Raw genomic sequence first — 18,759 nt, 5'->3', positions numbered from 1 at the left:
GGGCGATTTATTGATGGCCGACTCAGTTGACCCCTGACCTGGCCGCCGTCTTTGGGTTTCAATCAGCAGCAGCGCCACCACAGAATCAGCCACTCAATTGGGCTCCCATAAATAATGCATGCTCATTGACATGTGATTCGGAAGCACTAGATCACAAGGTCGAATGTAGGAAGCCTATAACTCAATGGACCTTGTACAAAACTAATTCAAATGGACAATATGAGTTCGATATTTCACTCATGTTGCTAAACGAACGCTGCAAATCTCTTTTAACTGCATATTTTTAAACAGTACTAAAGTTCTAAATATTTATTAAAATGCCAAAAAGTCACACTTTTCAAGCACAGTCTTATCAGAAGGCAAATGTCGAATAGCAAGTCCACAACTAGATGACTTGAAAACTTTATTGAAAAAGCACGTTTGGGTTCTATCAATCTACATATGACATCTGAGCATTTGGGGGTAAACATATTTGTGGTTAACTGCTAATAGTTTTCTGTGGCCAAAGTTTTGCACGAGACATGTGCGGAACAATCAATTTCGGGGCCTGTCCGAATGTTTTGGGCCATCGTAGAGCCAAGCCCAAGTGAAGCGGAGGTCAAAGGCGCGAACGGAAAGGGAAACGGAATAAAACAATGCGGACAAGGCCAAGAAAGTGAGGGGCGAAAACTACTTAGGCAATTTTCAAGTGATGTCCTTGCCGCTCGTCGCACTGAAAGCGATAAGTGGGTGGTGCCCAAGGACCCCCCTTTTTGTATCTGTGTATCTGTCTTGTCTGTGTGTGTGTAAGTACTTTGTGGTCCATCTGCCATACGCGTCACGTACCTCCCTCGCTCCCACCTTCCCCCCTCCGCCCGCTGAGTAACTAAAACAAACGAAAACAAAACAAAATGGCCATAAAAATGGACAACGGCCAACGCGCTGATAAGCTGCAAATAATTTGTGAGCCAGTGTGTGTATGTAGATGTTTGTGTGTGTTGGTGGGGGCGACGATAGCGGCAGTTTCAAAGGCGCTTCAAAAACACGCAAACAGCAACCGCAACAACAACTTGGCCAGGCCAAGTGCCTCCCATATCCATTTGTGTATGTGTGTGTGTGTGTGTTAGGGCTTTATGCCATGATGGCATATCTGTGAACCATAGAACGTCCTTCTCGTCCTTTTCAAGTGGACATCGCTGTTGATAAGAACTGAGGAACCACAACAACAGTGCGGCCAATTTAAATGCAAGATTAAAGAGTATTGTGAAAGGATTGCTCAATGTAAATATATATACTATAATATAATATAATATAATATAATTTATATAGCTAGCATTGGCCAGAACGATTGTTGTCTTATTTGCCGACGGCCTGTGATTTCTCGCTCATTATGGCCGCATTTTCGGTTCAGTGGCCGCCCTTTTTGCGAGCCCTGTTAATTATGGAATTATGGAATTATGGAATTATTTGCTCCTTCCGCTTTGCCAAGCATTAACTTGTAGCCGCTGCCGAGTCGATCAGGTAATCCAATCAAAATGCGAATAATTATTGTCGTGCAAATGGAATGCAAACAAAATGATGGGCCGCCGTGTTTCCGAATGCGAATACACTTGTGGCAATTAATTCGCCCCAGTCGAGCTAGCAGCTCGTCCGCAAATTGTCAGATACATAACATATATCTACATATATGTATGCATATGTATGTATATACGGTGTAGCTCTCATTAGGCCTCGGATTCTACCAACTGAACATGGCAGCGATAAGCCGCCGCAAAACTGAAAATCCACAGCCACGTCGGCGCTTTTGGGTGGACAATAAAAATTGAGCTAATGCAAACACACGAATGCGAAAAGGGGGGGTTTTAATATTTGCATACGTTTTTTGTGCACTCACCCACTCGCCGGGTTTATTGACCGAAATGCAGAAATTGCTGAAATTCGAAGCAGCCAACTGCCTGCCAAATGGCCCTGCACGCTGCCAATGCCAAAATGAACGGCTTACGGTTTTTAAGCGCAAGTTATGGGCCATCGTGTGTCGATTGGCGGCGGTTTTAAATTTCAATAAAAGTGAATTCGCAATGGCCAAATGGCAAATAGTGCACAAAGTGGCCTTCTACTACACACAGCACACACGTAGCACTGCTGAACAAATCGGCGGATCAACATATTGGCAAGGAAAGGCGGCGGGGAAAACCCCAAACGAAATGGAAAACAAAAGGCGAGTCGTGTGCTGTGGGCGGTGAGGGGCTTGGCGGGGGGAGCAGCGAATTGCGGTCCTTCCAACGCATGACATTTATGCCTGACATAATCCGCTTACACAACAGGATAACAAGATGAGCACTCGTACATTTTTAATACGCTCGAGATACAATAATTTATATGCGTGGCACGTAAGCGCCCGCCAGCAGAATCAGCAGCAGAATGAGCAGCAGAATCAGCAGCGCCTGCAGAAGCTGCGCTTCCGTGGAGCTGGAGAATCAGGATCCGCAGAATCGGCAAGGAGCAAGGTGGCAAACGTAAACAAAAACTGCGTCTGGTCCCATCTATCCGCTCATCTGGAGCATATGGAGCTTAGCAGGCTAAATAAAGAGCAGACAGGGAAGTGGGGATTGGGATTGCAGGAATTAAGTGGATGGATGGAAAGGTGGAAATGGACTAAGTAGATAGTACGCAGCTGTTGTATTAATTTGTGATTATATTTAGTATTCAGCAGTATTCTTTAGAACATCCTTTTATTGTATAACTTCATAAAAAACAAACTTAAGTTGGTAAATTAAATTTTAAGCGTTGCAATGGCCTAGTTGGCCATCGAAACAACTGCTCGGCTCACTTGTGGAATCAGCCAGATTCGCGCCAACGAGGTCAATGGAATCCCAATCCGAATGGCAATCCCAATGCCAATCCCAATTCGAATCGAAGCCCAGAGAAGAAAACAAAGCGGGAAGCGGAAAAACATCCCGGCCAAGTTAGAGCAATGTCAAGAAGCATTTACACACAACGCCAGCCGTTGGTGGGGCAACAATTTATGCGTTTTTGACTTGGTTCCTTGTTTGGTTTTGTTTTGTTTTCCCTCCATAGCTTTTCATTTGTGCTTTCCTCGTTTTGGTTTTAGGTTTTTCTTTTTTTTGCGTATTTCCTCCCGCACAAAGGCGTTAAATTTAGCAACGCCCACACGTAAGCGTGTCGATACTCTACCCGTGTGTTTGTGTATTTGAGTATTTGGGTGTGTGTGTGTGTGTGTCTGTTCGTGAGCACTTTATGTCTTAAATAAGTCAACAACAGGAGTCACAGGATAACAACAACAACACCACCGCATCTTTGGGGGGCGAACACGTTTCCCGAGCTTTGTTTACACTTCTGTGGGTTTTGTTTATGATGTCAAATAAAAGTGCACAACAATACCGAATAAATATTTTATTACTTTGATGACTCCGCTTGTCTAAGGCATCGGCAATCGAATTCCGGGCGGCAACTTAAAGTATTACCCAGCGATCTGCTTAGCAAGTGGAGTGGACAAAAGTTAAAGATGTCTGCGGGATTTGGGCGGAGCGAGCAGCACATACTCGTAAACAGCTTTTGACAAATGTGCGCCTAATAGAAATAAATGCAAATATAAACTTGTCCAACTCCAAACGCTCACGGGCCTGTCGTCTATCAGACGTTGTCCATTTGTCAGCGCCAGTCGACGACCTCCCGCCGGGAAAATGGGAAATGGGAAATGCGGAGATGTGGAGATGTGGAAAATGCGACTGCGATGGCGAAATGAGAGCGAGCTGCCTCCGCTTTTATTGTCTCACTCGTGTGATAAACATCTTGGCCTATTGCCGCCAGTATTTCGTATTTCTATATACATATATCTATATGTATGCCATTCCCCCGCCGACTTCCGCTTATCATTAAGCATTATCGCGCGACGTATGTAGTCTGCTTTTATTGTCTCCTTAACTTAGCCGCCGCGTCGGCCGAACAGTCGCGCCCTTTGCCCCTCGGCTTTGTTGCTTTTATGTTGATTAAATTATAAAATATTTATTTCGCAGTCACTGTTCAGATGCTGTTGCTGCTGCCACGGCCGCCACTTTTATATATCAACTCGGTTTTTATTGTGCGTACAACGAGGCGTATACACGATATTTTGCCGGCATGTGTCAGCATGTTCCCGCTCTCCTTCGTATGTCAAATCATTTTAGAGTGATTTTCTCATATCATTTCCTGAGAGAAAGCAAGAAACTATCCCCAGTTAGCTAACATTAGTTTGCAGTCATATAGGTCAAATAGGTAAATAGGTGAGTTTCTAAATTCGATTCCCATTTCCAAGGCGATTTATATTGCTCAAAAGAAACATTGAAGAGAAAGAATTCACTTAATCCGCGAATTAAATTCATATTTTTTAGCTTTCTTCCCTAGTTGAACACAAATTGAAGCTGGAAACTAGAACTTTCGCATTCAGTTTGCGTCAAAAGCCTGAGGGGAATTCATCAAAATCGAAGCCAGGATTAGTCCCAGCTTGTTTAGACGGCAGATTCTGAGTGGAGCACACCGTAAACAAACCAGCCACCCCATGGTGACCCATAAGTTCTCACTTTTCTGTGCTATGTGGGTAACCCAAATAGAGCCTCCCACATACCAACTGGCAGCTGACAGGCGAACTCGACTCCCAACTGCTGGATCCTGGATCCTGGATCTGGAGTGTCCTGAATCGCTGGAGGAGAGTTGGATGAGAGCTGCAGCTGCAGCTGGTGCAGTTTATCAATTCGTAGCACATAGCGAAAATTGATTGCAACGATTTATACTTTCTACTTCCTTTCACTTTATCGCCGTAGTGCATCTACCACCTCAATGTTCTAGGTGCTCCATTCGGTCCTCTGTGCTGCTTTGTCCCTTTCGCTGTATAAATACTTTTACTATAATATCCTTTCATTGCTTGTTTTCTCTGCCAAGTGCCTGGCATTGTTTCTTGTTGTTGCTGAAGTCGACACTGCGTAAAAATGTTTAAACTTGTAAAATTAAGAGCTCAGCTGCAAAAGAGATATTTACTTTACATTTTACATTTAACATTTTACTGAATGTTGAAATGCAATATATAAGATGTACTTCATATTATTAATTATCACTTTATGCAGTTACCTGGGTAAACTACTTTCTTTTCCGTGTAAGTATTCGTATCGTTTCGCTCCGTTTCGATTCGACTCGATTCGTTTCTTTCGCTTTCATTGGCCCTGCCAGGAGTCCGTGCTTCCTTTCTGCTTTCTCTTTATCCTTTCTCCGTGCTCCGTGCAGATGGAGTGGCACGGGTTGGGGGGCAGCCCACCGGGCCACCCATTGAATCCATCGAATCCTTTGGGTGGCTCGGTGCTGGCAATCTTTTGTGTAACACAATACAATGTCCTGCGGTTGTAAAACGATTTATTTTGTTATTGATTCGCTGTAAGTGCGGCACACAGTCGTGAGCACGGTGTGGCAAGCACATCCTGCAGGATATGATGTAAATAAAGTAATGGCCGCTCCAAGGCTCCTCCAGCGCCAGCAACGCCACCACCGCCCCTTTGCATACCATCGAGGTCGTCTCGTCCTCGTCTGCGTGCTAAACATGAATAAATATTTCGCTCAGATTATTGAAGTTTTATAACTCATTTCTGTCGATTGGTGGGCGCGGCGCTCCATCGATGCCGGCAAACTGGGAATCCAGCAGGAGTCCAAATATAGCCGCCGAAGGAGGTCGAGGCTACTGAGGAGGTTCCCAGGACACAGCTCCTTCAGCTGTCCGCTCGGCGCTCCTCAGCTCTGCAGGTCCTGTCTTCATCTCTGCTGCTCCTTCCGCTGCACATTTTAATAAATCGCTTAGACTTCGGGGCCAGAGGGGCAGGCGGAGGACTAACGCCCACGGGAGTACACTTAAAAAAATGGCCAAGAAGTTGTTTTGATAAATGGTGAAGTTGGCCTAGGAAGCTAAGTTGTATTAAAGAATATTATGACCTAAAACGATTGTATGCAAATGAATTATATGTACTACAAAGCCGGAGTTTAACTACTTCCCTCTCTCTGAAATAGTTTCAAGTACCTTTTATTGCAGTGCAGTGGCAGCAGCTAGGAGCACAATAAGAAAATTCATGATCATAAATATCCTGCAGGCGTTAAACGTTTGCCTCGTTTTCGTCGTCCTTTGCCGCCTTTAATCCTTGTGCTTTCAACTCGATGCTCTTTGCCCCATGTAAACTCCGCCAGAACACCCCAACTGCCCCACCCCGAGCGCCCAGTGACCTTTGCTCCTGTTTCTGCTTTATGCACCACTTTTGATTTAATGTGCTCATTCTCTGCCACCGCCAAAGACAAAAACAAGAGCAAAAGCAGAAACAACATCAACAATGGGTCCTGTTTTGCCTTTGCTCCTTTCGCCTGCCGAGTTTTTGTGATTTGTGTCTATATTTAGGTGGCTCGTTCGTCTGATGTCCTCCAACTCGAATGCCTCGTCATCGCCGGCACTCCCCATTTCTATGTGTTTGTTTGTTTATTTTTTCCATTTCCAAGCCATTAAATAAAGCGCCCTGACACTCCAACAATCACATGGCACAACAAGGGTATGGGGCAAAAAAATAGAAATATTTCCCGCGTAATGATTTGCGACACATTTATTCGCGACATAAATTAGACGAGTCCGAACTAGAAAAACGCCAGCCACTGACCAACTGCCACAGAAAGCAGAAATAAATCCTGAACTCATATATTCTTGTGGAAAATCATTAAAAATCTGATAAGTCACTGGAACTAACTGCCGATGTGGGCTAAGAAAAGTGGGGAGCAAGGGAACTTGATTCTAATTAAAGTGGTTTGAAGCCACAAGCTTGGAAAATAATCAGCTGAGCTTGCAGTAAGTTTTAAGAAGTATTAGTAGCAACAAGCATAGTACTTCCTTTAAGCTTTCCTGATTCATTTCCGTGCATGATAGCACTTCGATGGTCGGAATTAAAGATCTAAATGAAACTAGGACCCATTAACGTTGGCGCTGTGCCACGTAGCCAAAAACAATAACAGCAACAGCAACAACAATGGCCAGGACAACAAGGACAAAGGCAACAACAATGCGTGGGCATAACTAAACCAAATTGGCACATGCAGACAGCTCATCGCTTATTCCATCTTTATGATTACCGAAGCGACCCAAAGCCAACATTCAGATTAAACAGCATGCGACATGTGCGACACACACATACAGATGCTCACGCAGATACACACACACACACAGGCGCGCAAAAGGCACACAACGACTCTGAGATACATTTGTATCTGCATGTCTAAGTTGTCAAATGTATGCAGAAACATAAGCTAATCAAAGCTAGTTTAATGCGTGCACAGCCAAAGTTAATCCTAATTAATTTAATTACGCTTTCGGCATAAATTATTTCACAAAGTACGAGACACAAACGCGGCCAGTGAGTTATGTATTATCCACAATTAGGAGATTCTAATTGTTATTAATTGCCGATTTCGGCGCCAGCGTAAAATGCGCCCTCTTCTGGGAAAAATCGCATTCAACCTGCCGAATGCCTTCAGTCAGCCAATTTAGTTCCAATGGTTGGAAAAATATGAAATCATCGAAAGTTTCTGCTGTCCTCCTACTTTGCGTAAATATATTTTATTGAAATATTGCACCTGCCAGTTCGGGCCGCCCACTTTTCCGCATTTTCCATCTCCGGCAATCGAAAAACTTCGCTTTGCGATGCCCTGCACGTGCGGGAAATTGTCGAGATGGCAAATAGTTTTCCAGCAACAACAACTACTGCCCAAGATGGCAAATAGAAAACTGCAAATGTCCCAGTGACAGACGGAGAATCCTTGAATGGGAGACGATGGACCATCCAGCTCGGCTTCGGCATCATTTTCCCTTTTTATTTTTTTTTTGTTTGTTATTTTCTGGTGGAAAACTCGAAAATTATTGTTTTTGTTTTCGTTACACTCGAATCCGGGCTCTTGTCGCAAAAGTTTTATTAGGTGTCTGCATCTTTCGGCCGATATGCTTCATCTTTGGCCAAAAATTACTTGAGGGAATTCGAGTGCCGGCGAGTCCGAGAAATAATGATAATAAAACCAAAAACCTGTGCAATCACGGCAAACTTCGGGGCAATATGAAAGAGTTTTTAATTAAAATATGGTCGAAAGTCCCCCGACCAAGTCAATAAATCAACGACCCCTCTTTCAACAGGTTTTATCAAGTGGCCGGGTCTCGAAATGTAGTATGTATGCAGTGCATACCCATACCCATGCCCATCATCCCCATACATATATACGGATACTTAAGGGGCACTTTGAGGCCCGGAAAATTGGGGCCGAACATGCAACCTTATGGCTGCCAAAAAAGTGGGTCCAAAGTGTGCGAGTGGCAGGGAAACCTCTTTTAAGGCGCCGTGAGAAACACATATTTTATCTCCGGCCGAAATGTGAACTTGGCATGCGAACCATTACCTAGTGCACTACTTTCTCAACGCAGCGGAACGCTGTGGAAGTGGACCAAATAGCTGTTATTAGCAGCGTTTTTTAACATTTAAGAGCATGGCCGCGTGCAGTGCGCACTCTCACAGCTGTTAAGCTTAAGAGTAACAGAGGCTGATGTAGCCCGATGCTGTTAGGAACGATTTGGCATTGTGGAACAGGACCTCATCTGGGAGTTCCTTCATTACTTTAAATGTACATTTCACGGCTGTAATTCCCGGAACGAGGATAATTTCAATCAAAGTTATAGCAGCAGACCCCACAAGTTCCTATAGGGCAGTTGTCAGTTGCAGACCGAACTGCTAAACTGCTGAACTGCTGCCCATATAGCCGACATAACCTCAGGCCAAGGATCCGGTGCGCAACCGTATATCCTGCTGACTTAGGTGGATTTGTGTACTGACATTTGGCTGGGCTGTGTGGTCGTCTTAAGTGCTTGGGGGTCTTTCCCTTGCCAAATGAATGGCACTGGCAGCAGCTAGGATCCATCCTACCCACTCCCCCAACCTGTTGGTTCTGCAGCCTAGAGGTGGCCAATTGCTACTCATGTTTGTGTTTGAATACAGTAAATGCGTATCGCCCTTAAAATATTTTACAAATGGAACTGAATTTTGCTCCTTTAGTGCTTTTTATGGCCCTATTTTTATGACTGATAGCTAAATTTGCACTAGTAACTTAAATCCTATGGAAATAAGCACCTTCGATTGCTCATTGAGTTTTGAGCGGGAAAACTGACGCACATCCCTAATGCCGCACTTGGGAATGAATGCCACTGACTGACTGGCCAACAGTTGCAACTCCGCATATCATGGTCCTGTCTGCGGATCCGTGGCTAGGTCTGCGTTGGAATTAAACGCGCCCCTGGATGGCAATGCAGGTGAGTTGCACTCAACCGCAAGGAACACACGTCAGTTGAAAGTCGGCCGATCTACGTGGACAACTAGTTGGTCAATCGTGAGCTTATTGAAGAGAATACCTTTAAGTTCACCTACTAAAATTATTCATAAAAAGGTAGATGGCCAAAAACTCTTCAAGAGTTTTTATCATGAATTTATACCTTATGAGCTATATATAGTATATTTGGTTAGAGCACCTTAGTTTTATGGTTTGTTCCTTAGAGCAGCCACCGAAGTGGAATTAAGCCAACTGTTCGCGCTCTTCGAGCTTACTTAGTCCTCGACAATGAGGGGTAGCTGCATGGATATAGCCACCCCTGTGGACCAGCTTGCCCCCTTCAATTTGGCCATTAAGCCGACCCTCGCTCTCCGAGGGCTTATGAATAATGTGCACGATTTGCGGACGCTATAAATAATACGCAAATCGAAAGCGCACTCGCCCTCTAATTGAAAATGCTCGAATGGGGAGCGGAAATCAAGGCGAAGGGGGATTGATGCGCGAGGGGCGTGGCAAAGGGGGCGGAAATGGGGTGGAGCTGCAGTGGTCAGCTGCGAGAAGCGCTCCTGCCACATAGAATCGTTCGTTTTGCCAATTAGACAGCCCAGACACGTGTCGTAAGCTTATATCCGCAGTCAGCTTTGGCCAACACTGAACTGCACGATTTCGAGGATGAGTTATGGGATCAGTGTAACCTGATATTGATAAATTGTTGCTTTATAAGCAGGTTTCGGGGTTAACAAGTTACTCTAGCTATAGGTATATAGAAAACTTCAATTTAGTCTTAATTTTCTATATATTTATAGTAAGATTTTTGAGTATGTCATTATTGAGCAACTCATCTGGACTCTTCTCATCTTTTCAATGTGCTGTCAACAACTGTTTTGTGTGCCGCAAACACTCCCATCCAGAAAGGTCCTGATACAAATCCCTGATCCTTGCTCGCAAGTGTAATTTATCTGCTGGAGTTCACGGGAGCCTGACGATTGAGGATATCCGTGAGCTTACAACCGTTAGCCGTTAACGGTAAACTCGACAGAGGGGGCAGGGGCACAATCGGGGGGGGAGGGGGGTAGTGGTGGTCGAAGGGCAAGGACTCGCAGGGAATGTGGGGCGAAAACAGCGACCCCCGTGTAAGTGGGCCAAAAGTGCGCACTTGAACTACACACGTTGTCGTTTGCGTTAGCGGCGTGCTTTTATGGCCAAAACAACGAGGAAAATCGCAAAAGAAAAAGCGGAGATGCGGCAAAGTAGGCTATGAAATTTAACTGTCCTACATTGTACCGACAGCCACTTAAACTTTTTAACACCAATTTAATCAACTCAGCAACAGCATTCGACACTAGTTGCCCCCCGACCTTTTTATATCCCGGATAAAGGGAAATGGAAGCTGGCACAATGGGACCCAAAAACAGGGAATCAAAACCAATGAACTGGATGACGAACTGGGGATGCGAAAAGAAGCCCGATTGAGCCGTCAATGATCTGTGAGAAATGACGAGTGTTTTCGGCGCGACATGAGGAATTGTCAGTCAATTATGGAACTATATTCCTCAGGGGACGAGCGAATAAAACCGGCAGAAACAGCTCAATTTGCGGCATTTAAATGCCTCGTAAAACATTTTCCCCCATGGCCCCCACAAGCTTTTATGGGCCACACACCAATTTATTTATAAGCAATGGACCACATCTTAATGATTTAACTGCCCGGCGAAGGAAGTGCATAAAATCGCCGCACTTCCTGTTTAATTTCCTCGGCGTGACTTTGCCCGGGCAGTGAAAATGGTGCTGCTGCTGGGAGAGAAAGAAAGCCAAATGGATTGAATGGGTTGCCGACGACTTTCACTCAAGCGAGCCAGAAGGCAAAGGTGCACTCACAGCTTTTATGGTCACTTCTTGTTGAACTTGCGCATAGTTTTTGCGCTTTTTCGCCAACAATGTTGCATGTTGCCATCGCAGCGCCGAAAAACAAAACACCAGTGTTGACTGCAAAAATGGACAAAAAGAAGGGAACACCCCGAATATCAGCTTTATGGCAGTTGCACAAAAAGCGCGCAACTCTCTTACAAATTAACCTGCGACGAAGATGGCTAATTGGCAAGGAGCCCTTTGTTTTCCCGCTTTCCCATTTTCCACTCCCGCCCAAACAAACTGGCAGTATGTAGAGCGGCAGTTGCCTTTTGGACGTCATGTCACCACCATATGGCTGATATGGCTAATATGGGGCTGCCGAGCTACTTAGATAACGCTTAAAAGCCAACGACAGCAACTTAAGTCATAACACTTTGAATAACTGCCACGCCCTGCCAGCAGCAATACACTCGAAGTAAAAACTTATTCCCAAGATAAGTGCGACAGTTAAGGATTTTAAGAACCAAAAACAGAGAGAGCAACATTCGAATCTTTTCATTAGGGGAATGTGATCTAATGAAAACGAATGTTCAATGTATTCTTGCAGTGCATCACCATGAAGGGCACCGCTGGGAACCCCGAATCCCGAGTCCCGAATCCCGGATCCCCAGTACCGAATCTGTTGAGAGTGAAGTACTGACTGCGGACCACGGAGCAGTGCCCAAAAGGCAACAAAAACGACAACGACAACGTTGACGACGCTTCATTGCAGCAATTTGCATTTTAAGTTGCTAATGACAAAAGTTATAATTGCATAACGCTCAGCTTCGAGGACTCGAGTGTGCCAGTGTGTGTTTGAGTGTGTGTGACAACGACACATGTGCATTGTAAAGGTGTATGGGTGTATAGGTGCGGAGGTGTTGTTGCAACTTGCAAGGCAGCCGGAAATGAAAAGTAAATCAAATGAGTTGCCGTTGTCGAGTTGCTGCAAGTGCGTACTTCATCAACGCGAGCCCACCCATGTAGCTTACACCCACCCACTTTGTTCTACTCCCCCTCCCCCTCTCTGCCAACACCCTTGCCATTCACATGCATCACCTGTCGCCGTTTTCAGGTATCTGTATCTCTATCTGTTGCCATGCAACAACGTCACCTGCAATTGGCGACATTTCCATTTGTGATTGCTCGATTTCGCCGAGGCCCCAAAGCTGCCTTGGATATCCCTCTGCATCGGGCTGGTACAGTTTCGGACATAACTGCAATTGCTTTTCCACGTTTCTAAAACTACAATTCAAAACACATTTTCAAGCTGCATGAAAAATTCCATGCGTTAACTGAAAATTTCACAATTTCTTAATCATTATTATATATATATATATATCATTCATATTCGAACTATTCAAACTTATAAGATCCTTTAAAATCCTTTGAAATTCGTATAATCACATTCATTAAAGATAGCAAACTCATACCTTAGGCCCATATTGATTATCACAGCTATGTAAACCACTAAAAAGACTTATGAATTTAATAGGCTTTGAGAAATCAATCGAGATCCTGTTCGCCAATGTCATCAAAACGTAATTAATGTTTGTCTTATACAAAAAAAAAAAGATAAAGGCGTGGGGGGGACAGATTGGAAAATAAAAGCGCATTTTCCTCAAATGTCAAACACACAGTCGGCCTTGAGGGCAGCGCTCATTAAAGACGATGAATAAAGAGACAAACGCAAATGCATTAGCCGGGTTTGGGCGCTTTTGGTGGTCTGGGTGGGTGGTTCAGTTGGCTCAGGTGGTGCAAGAAGCCCAGCTGAATGTTCATACATGCAGGCTCAAAACAAGCAAAGCTCTTTAGAGAAAGAGACGGCGCTATTCGGGTGGGTGAACGAGACGGGGATGTGGGGACGTGGGGTCATGGCGACACACTTACAGATGAGCTCACATGAGATTCCATCTTTCCCTGTTCTTTGAGGTCACTTTGACAACTGCCAACCGCAGCTAACGGGAAGCTCTGCCACTTACCAACTTTGCAGAGCGGCTTATTGCGACAGCGACATAGAAAGAGACAGGTGCACAGCCAGAGAAAGGGACGGACAGACAGGCAGACAAGCGGACAAACGGACAAACGGACAGGCGGACAGACACGAAATGCTACTCGGTCTGAGTATCATTAGAGAAAATGTTAAATACACTTCAACGGAGGAGTTTAAAAGTCAAAAGCGTATGAGTGCGACATAAAAATAAAATGCAACAACGTGCAGCAGCAACGAGCGTACACAAAAATTAGAAACCATGCCCCAAGTGGGTGGCAAAATGGGGGATCGGACCCACTAAAAGCGAGTGTAAATACTTTATTTTTCTTTTCCTCCGTCAACCTTGTTGCTGGTTGCCCTCTAACGATTCAGAATCTAGTTGTTTCTGCAGTGAGCGAAAAACGGCTTTCTTTAAAAAACAATATATGCATAGGTAATGAGAAAGCTTTATTATGAATACCCTTTAAGCCAAATATTGAAAAACCTAGGGGAGGAAAATGAATTTCCGTTGAAGGTTTGTTGTTTTTCTCCAACAGCAGCAGCTAAAAAAAAAAACATTTTGTCAGTGCACCATTGCGGTTGTTGTTTTTAATATAAAACGTTGATGCTGACGCTGCTTGTTTTTAGTTTTTATACTCGCACCGTTGCTGGCCGCAAAAACGAAAACAACAAAATGACCCCCAGCAGCAGCAGCAGCACACATGGCAAACAGCAAGATGGGGCAAACCACCCCTTGGCACCACCCCCACCCACTAGATCCTGTGTCCTGTATGCTGTATCCGAATGCTTAGCCAGGTCCTCGACATAAATAGGAAATGCTAAGCAGCAAAAGAAAACCGAAAGGGACAGCAGCGCCAAAATGAAATATAAATAAATGTGCATGCCAAAGCAGAAAATCAAAGGGCACACATTATGCATATTGCATGGCAGCACCCACCCAACCACCCGACCACCAACCACCCGCTGGCTCATTCCACCCTTATAAATTATTAATTGACCCTCGCAAATTGCTCTCGTTCTCGAAAAACAAAAGAAAGCCCCAAGCTGGTTTTATCTCCCCAAAATGGTCAAATGATGCAAGATGTGGCAGTTGCATCAAGCAACACGTTTATTGGCAATGCAATTGTCAGTATAAATCAAAGGTAATGCCAAATGCTTTCGACGCCAATCAAATGGGGAAACTGGAGCAAGCTTGGCGCATACACTCGCCACTTACGAGGTACACATAAAACCACTTTGCTTGGCACTCCTTTAAGATTTGTAGCTCCAAATAAAAGTGACTATCGCTTGATACTAAAGAGATAAGAAATTGGGCTGTAATAAGAATCTTTTCTTAATCCTTTTGAGATGCATAGTTTTTCTTCGCACTGCCTGCTTTTTGGTAGACTGGCAGTTATCCTTGTGGGTCTTAAGTATCCTGATCAGAGGACCAAGTTCCCTCGAATGTCGAGTTGTGGGTAAACCCGCCTAATGGGCACTGCAAATCGTTTTAGGGCCATCATTTTGGCACTGCCCTTTGGCTTATTAAGTCCCCCACTGCAGTGCGGAGCATGCATAAGATAATCATATTTCTTGCTCACATGGAGTGCCCTGCCCCCGTCCCCGTCTCCAACTTTCCCCTTCTATCGCCCGGATTTGGCCCCCTTCGACTGCAACTAAATAATACAAACTAAGTGTGTACAAGCCAAGCTGGCAAATTACGAGTTTCGGGGGGAGGAAAATGGAAAACTCGCTCCCCGGGCGCAGCTTGCTGCATTTGCCAGCTGGCAGGAAACTAAAATGGAAAGCGCAAAAGTGCCTGCCACTGCCAACAACAACAACAACAACAACAACGCCAACGACGGGCACAACAACAAAAGTCAAATTAAATTTCGCATAATTTTTTTTGGCTGTTTTTTGCTCTTACCGTTTTTCGTTTTTCGTTTTCGGGGCACAAAGTTTTTTGTTTTTGCGGCTTGGCTTGAACTTTCTTTTGGGGTTTTTCTGCCGTCTTGTTTTCCTGCCAGCCACATGTCGCATTTGCTTTTATTTGTTGTTCTGGCGCAGTTTTCTTGTGCATTTCATTTGATGAAAAATCGCTTCTCCTCCAGTCTTCCGCTCGAACTTGAACCAAATATGCAGTCCCTTTCTGTGAGTTTCCAGCCATCTGCTCGCACAATCTCAGCATCCTCGAAGAAAGTTGCCCCAACGCCAGTGGGGCACAGTCGCAGTCACAGTTGCAGCACAAATCAAAAGTGGCCCAATGAGCCGCACGAATCTAATTAGTTTGCCAGCTTAACGCAGCTGCACAGCAACAACAAGACCACCAACAGCGGCGCGAGCGGAAACGGAAGTTGGCCAATCCCCATCCCCATCAACGTCGCCATTGCCAGCGCCATCATTCCCTTCATCACCATCGCCATTTGCCATTTGCCATTGTTGTGTGCTCTTCAAGCAATTAGCCAAACTAAAGGCAGAATCCCTGCCTTTTTGGCCCATCTCTTTAGGCTTCCAAGCACTGAGAGAAAAATACTTGAGTGGTTTTCGATACAATGTGTTTGTATTGTTCATTTCGATCAAGATGTAATTCTTTGTTAAGCGTAAGATAATAATTATAATATATTTTAAGAACACCTATAAGCTTTTAATATATAGATACTTCTCGAATTTTGCTCCGTGCATCCTGTAGCCCCAGTCAATGCATGTAAGCAGCTCGAGCTCCATTCAAACCCGAGCCTAATGTCACCTGCCCCCCATCGCTCCCTCCTGGCCGTTTTCCACCTGAACTGGGCAGAACGTTGAAACAATGGCACCACGCCGACACACGTACAACAATATAAACAAAGGGCGTCTCCCCTTCTGCCTCCCCCACCCTTTCCATCCCATCCCTTTGCTGCCCATCCCGTCCGCACTTCACCTGTGTGTTTGGCGCTAATCTGCACTAAATTGTTGTTTATTTTTTGGCTTTAAACGCTGTGTTTAGTCCGCACTGGCGGACTTTGGGCCCGGCCCGTTGTAGTTGTCGTAGCCGCCACCCTTGGCTGATTTTGCGTGGCAATTGGCCATTGAGCGAGCTGGCTAATTAGCCGGCGCTCTTTGTCCACTTGCCAACTTGGAAAATGGTAGAGGAATAGAGGCATAGAGGCACAGTGGCAGTGGGATATTAAAAATTAATACGTCAACTCCTCGGGACAAAAGTGTAAATGCATATTTATGAGCTACTCAGCTTGCAGCTTGTGATTAGCTGCAGTTTAGATTGGTTGCTTTTGGCCAGCGCCGCCCTCCATTGAAGGGGCTGTAATTATGTTTGGTGGGCGTGGCAGGGGAAGTTTTACAGGAAAAGCATGCCGATGGGAAACTATTATTGGAATAGGACAGGAAACCCACCTTTCAGGTGTTTCCTAATTGATGCAATGATAACCTTATACATTTTATCTACACGCTTGAAATGATGTTCTCAAAACGATGTTCCAACGATGTAGGATTTTCTGGAAAATTAAAAAAAAACCGTAGAGTCCCAACCCGAGGTGCAACACACGAACAAAATATTCGTAATTAGTATTCTGCACTGAAACATTCATGTGTGCGCAACACCTGGAATCCCGCACTCATAAGCCCGAGGATACGCACCTGAGATCCTTTGCACCTTTGTCGTCTAATTTTTGCACTGCCGAGCAGCCAGCAGTTGCAATTCCCCAAATGAGTCAAAGCCAAATGCGGCAGATGCACTGGCTTTTGGCCTTAACAGACTTTTGGCCACGTTGTGGAGGGGCCCTGGAAAAACGGCGAGATTCTATTAACGCCCCTGGGCGCCCGACTCAAAGGATTCTTCTCCTGGCCCGCACGAAATTCCCGTGGAATGTGGCAAAAGCCACAAAGTTGCGCTCAACAGGGCATGAAACGTAATTAGTTTTTAATTGATTTAAGCACAAGTAATGTTGATTAAACGAAGGCCAGGCGTCTTGCACGAGATGGCAGCCACATGACAACAATGTGACAGGCGACAAGCGCAGTGGATATACACTCCCTGTGCTCCTTGTGAACTCCACATACTCCCAGTCACCAGTTCCCACATCCCCACTACCATTCCGACTTGGTCCCCAAGCCCTTTGGCTGCTCATATTTTCTGTCGAGCTGTCAGGCGACTGCAAATGCAACTGCGAGCTGCAACAGAGCGAAGTTGTCCGTTGACAGCAGCCAACAAAAGTCCTGACATCCCCAGCAGCAGGAGCTCCAGAATCAGAGTGGCAACAAAGTGAGTCAGCCCAGAGCCCCCTGCTCCTTCTCCTCCTCCTCCTCGTTTCGAAGTTCATTGGGCAGACAGGAGCAGCAGGATCCAGAGGAGCTGCCACAGACCCCAGGCGGGCCACCTCAAAGACGATCCCCCGACAAACTTGCCAAATGAGCTGGCCACGCCACTTAGCCGTGGCACTTGGAAGGCGCTCTACATTTGAATCTGTAGTATTTTTGTGGATACAAAGATACAGACTTGCCACAATATCTGATCCCTACATAATATTCAATGGAATGCCAATGTATGATTGGCTAAAGTGGGTTCCGCACTTCTTCTAAACACCGAGTTCCCTATTGAAACTTAGCCATTTCTTGAGCAAACTTGTAGTAACTGGCCAAGAACCTCTAACCAACCAACCTCCAACTCTAGCCAACAGATTGCTCGGTACCAGCTGGTCCTATCTCTGCTTATTTGCACTCGATGTGCGCTAATTTGATTGTGTTCATGTGATAAACACAGGCCTCGAACCCCCAAACCTTCGACTCGGGATCTTGCACTACAAGTGGAACTGGGAACTAAGAGTGGTAGTGGAACTAGCACCCAGGGTGGAACTGAAACCGGGATGTCAGCCCATCAGACCAACGGCCTCGACTTCCGACGATGGGCACACATCCGGTGGCAAATAATTTTCGAGCCTCTAATACGATTTTGCGATTTATTTGCCAGCCGGGCCCAAAAGACAAAGAACCGAGTTCAGAATCCCGGCAGGCAGATAAGAAGGAGAGTCAAAGCCAAGCCAAGTAAAAGCCAAAGGAGGAACTATGCAAAGTAATCAGGGAAACGTAAACGGAAAGCGTCTAGGCACCAGAGCACGATATCTTAATGAAGTATCGATTGCCAGACGGGCTCGGGAGCTAGGAAGCTCGGAATGTAAGGTTGGGAATGGGATTGGTTCCTGGGGAGGCGAGGGATATTTTTAAATGACATTTCAGTGGAAAGACACACAAAGGCGCAATGGAGCAGTCGAATGAAAAGGCGTTTCGGTAAAGTTTCATTCTAATTATGTTCTGCCACAAGCAAGGGTTTCTACACAGAAACCGGACTGGATTTCTCGGAAAAGTGCTTAAAACTAATCAAATTCCTGGGCATTATATCGGCCTCGCAGGCCAAAGAAAAGTTGCAATGACAGAGATGCCAGCAAGGTGGCTTAGAACCAACCATTCACAAGTTACGGCTTTAACAGATATCACTAGATTCAAGATATTCACTAGAGCTTAAAGAAGTTTTCAAAAGTATGCAATTAATA

At 45.2% G+C, this 18,759-nt stretch overlaps 2 protein-coding genes across 2 annotated transcripts in view; one reads left to right on the top strand and one right to left on the bottom strand.

The window, feature by feature from the left end:
• Nucleotides 1-18,759, top strand: part of LOC117145379 (uncharacterized protein C2orf42 homolog) — a 171,806-nt gene that overhangs the window by 137,499 nt on the left and 15,548 nt on the right. The gene's annotated exons all lie outside the window — the stretch shown is intronic.
• The window catches only part of LOC117145706, a 91,266-nt gene continuing 78,229 nt past the window's right edge, over nucleotides 5,723-18,759 (bottom strand). The window contains 1 exon segment of the mRNA XM_033311450.1: nucleotides 5,723-5,870. The gene's annotated coding sequence lies outside the window, so the exon portion shown is untranslated.

The sequence above is a fragment of the Drosophila mauritiana genome, chromosome 3R (assembly GCF_004382145.1).
Source record: "Drosophila mauritiana strain mau12 chromosome 3R, ASM438214v1, whole genome shotgun sequence".
Taxonomy (NCBI): domain Eukaryota; kingdom Metazoa; phylum Arthropoda; class Insecta; order Diptera; family Drosophilidae; genus Drosophila; species Drosophila mauritiana.
This window is presented reverse-complemented; position numbering and strand designations above follow the sequence as displayed.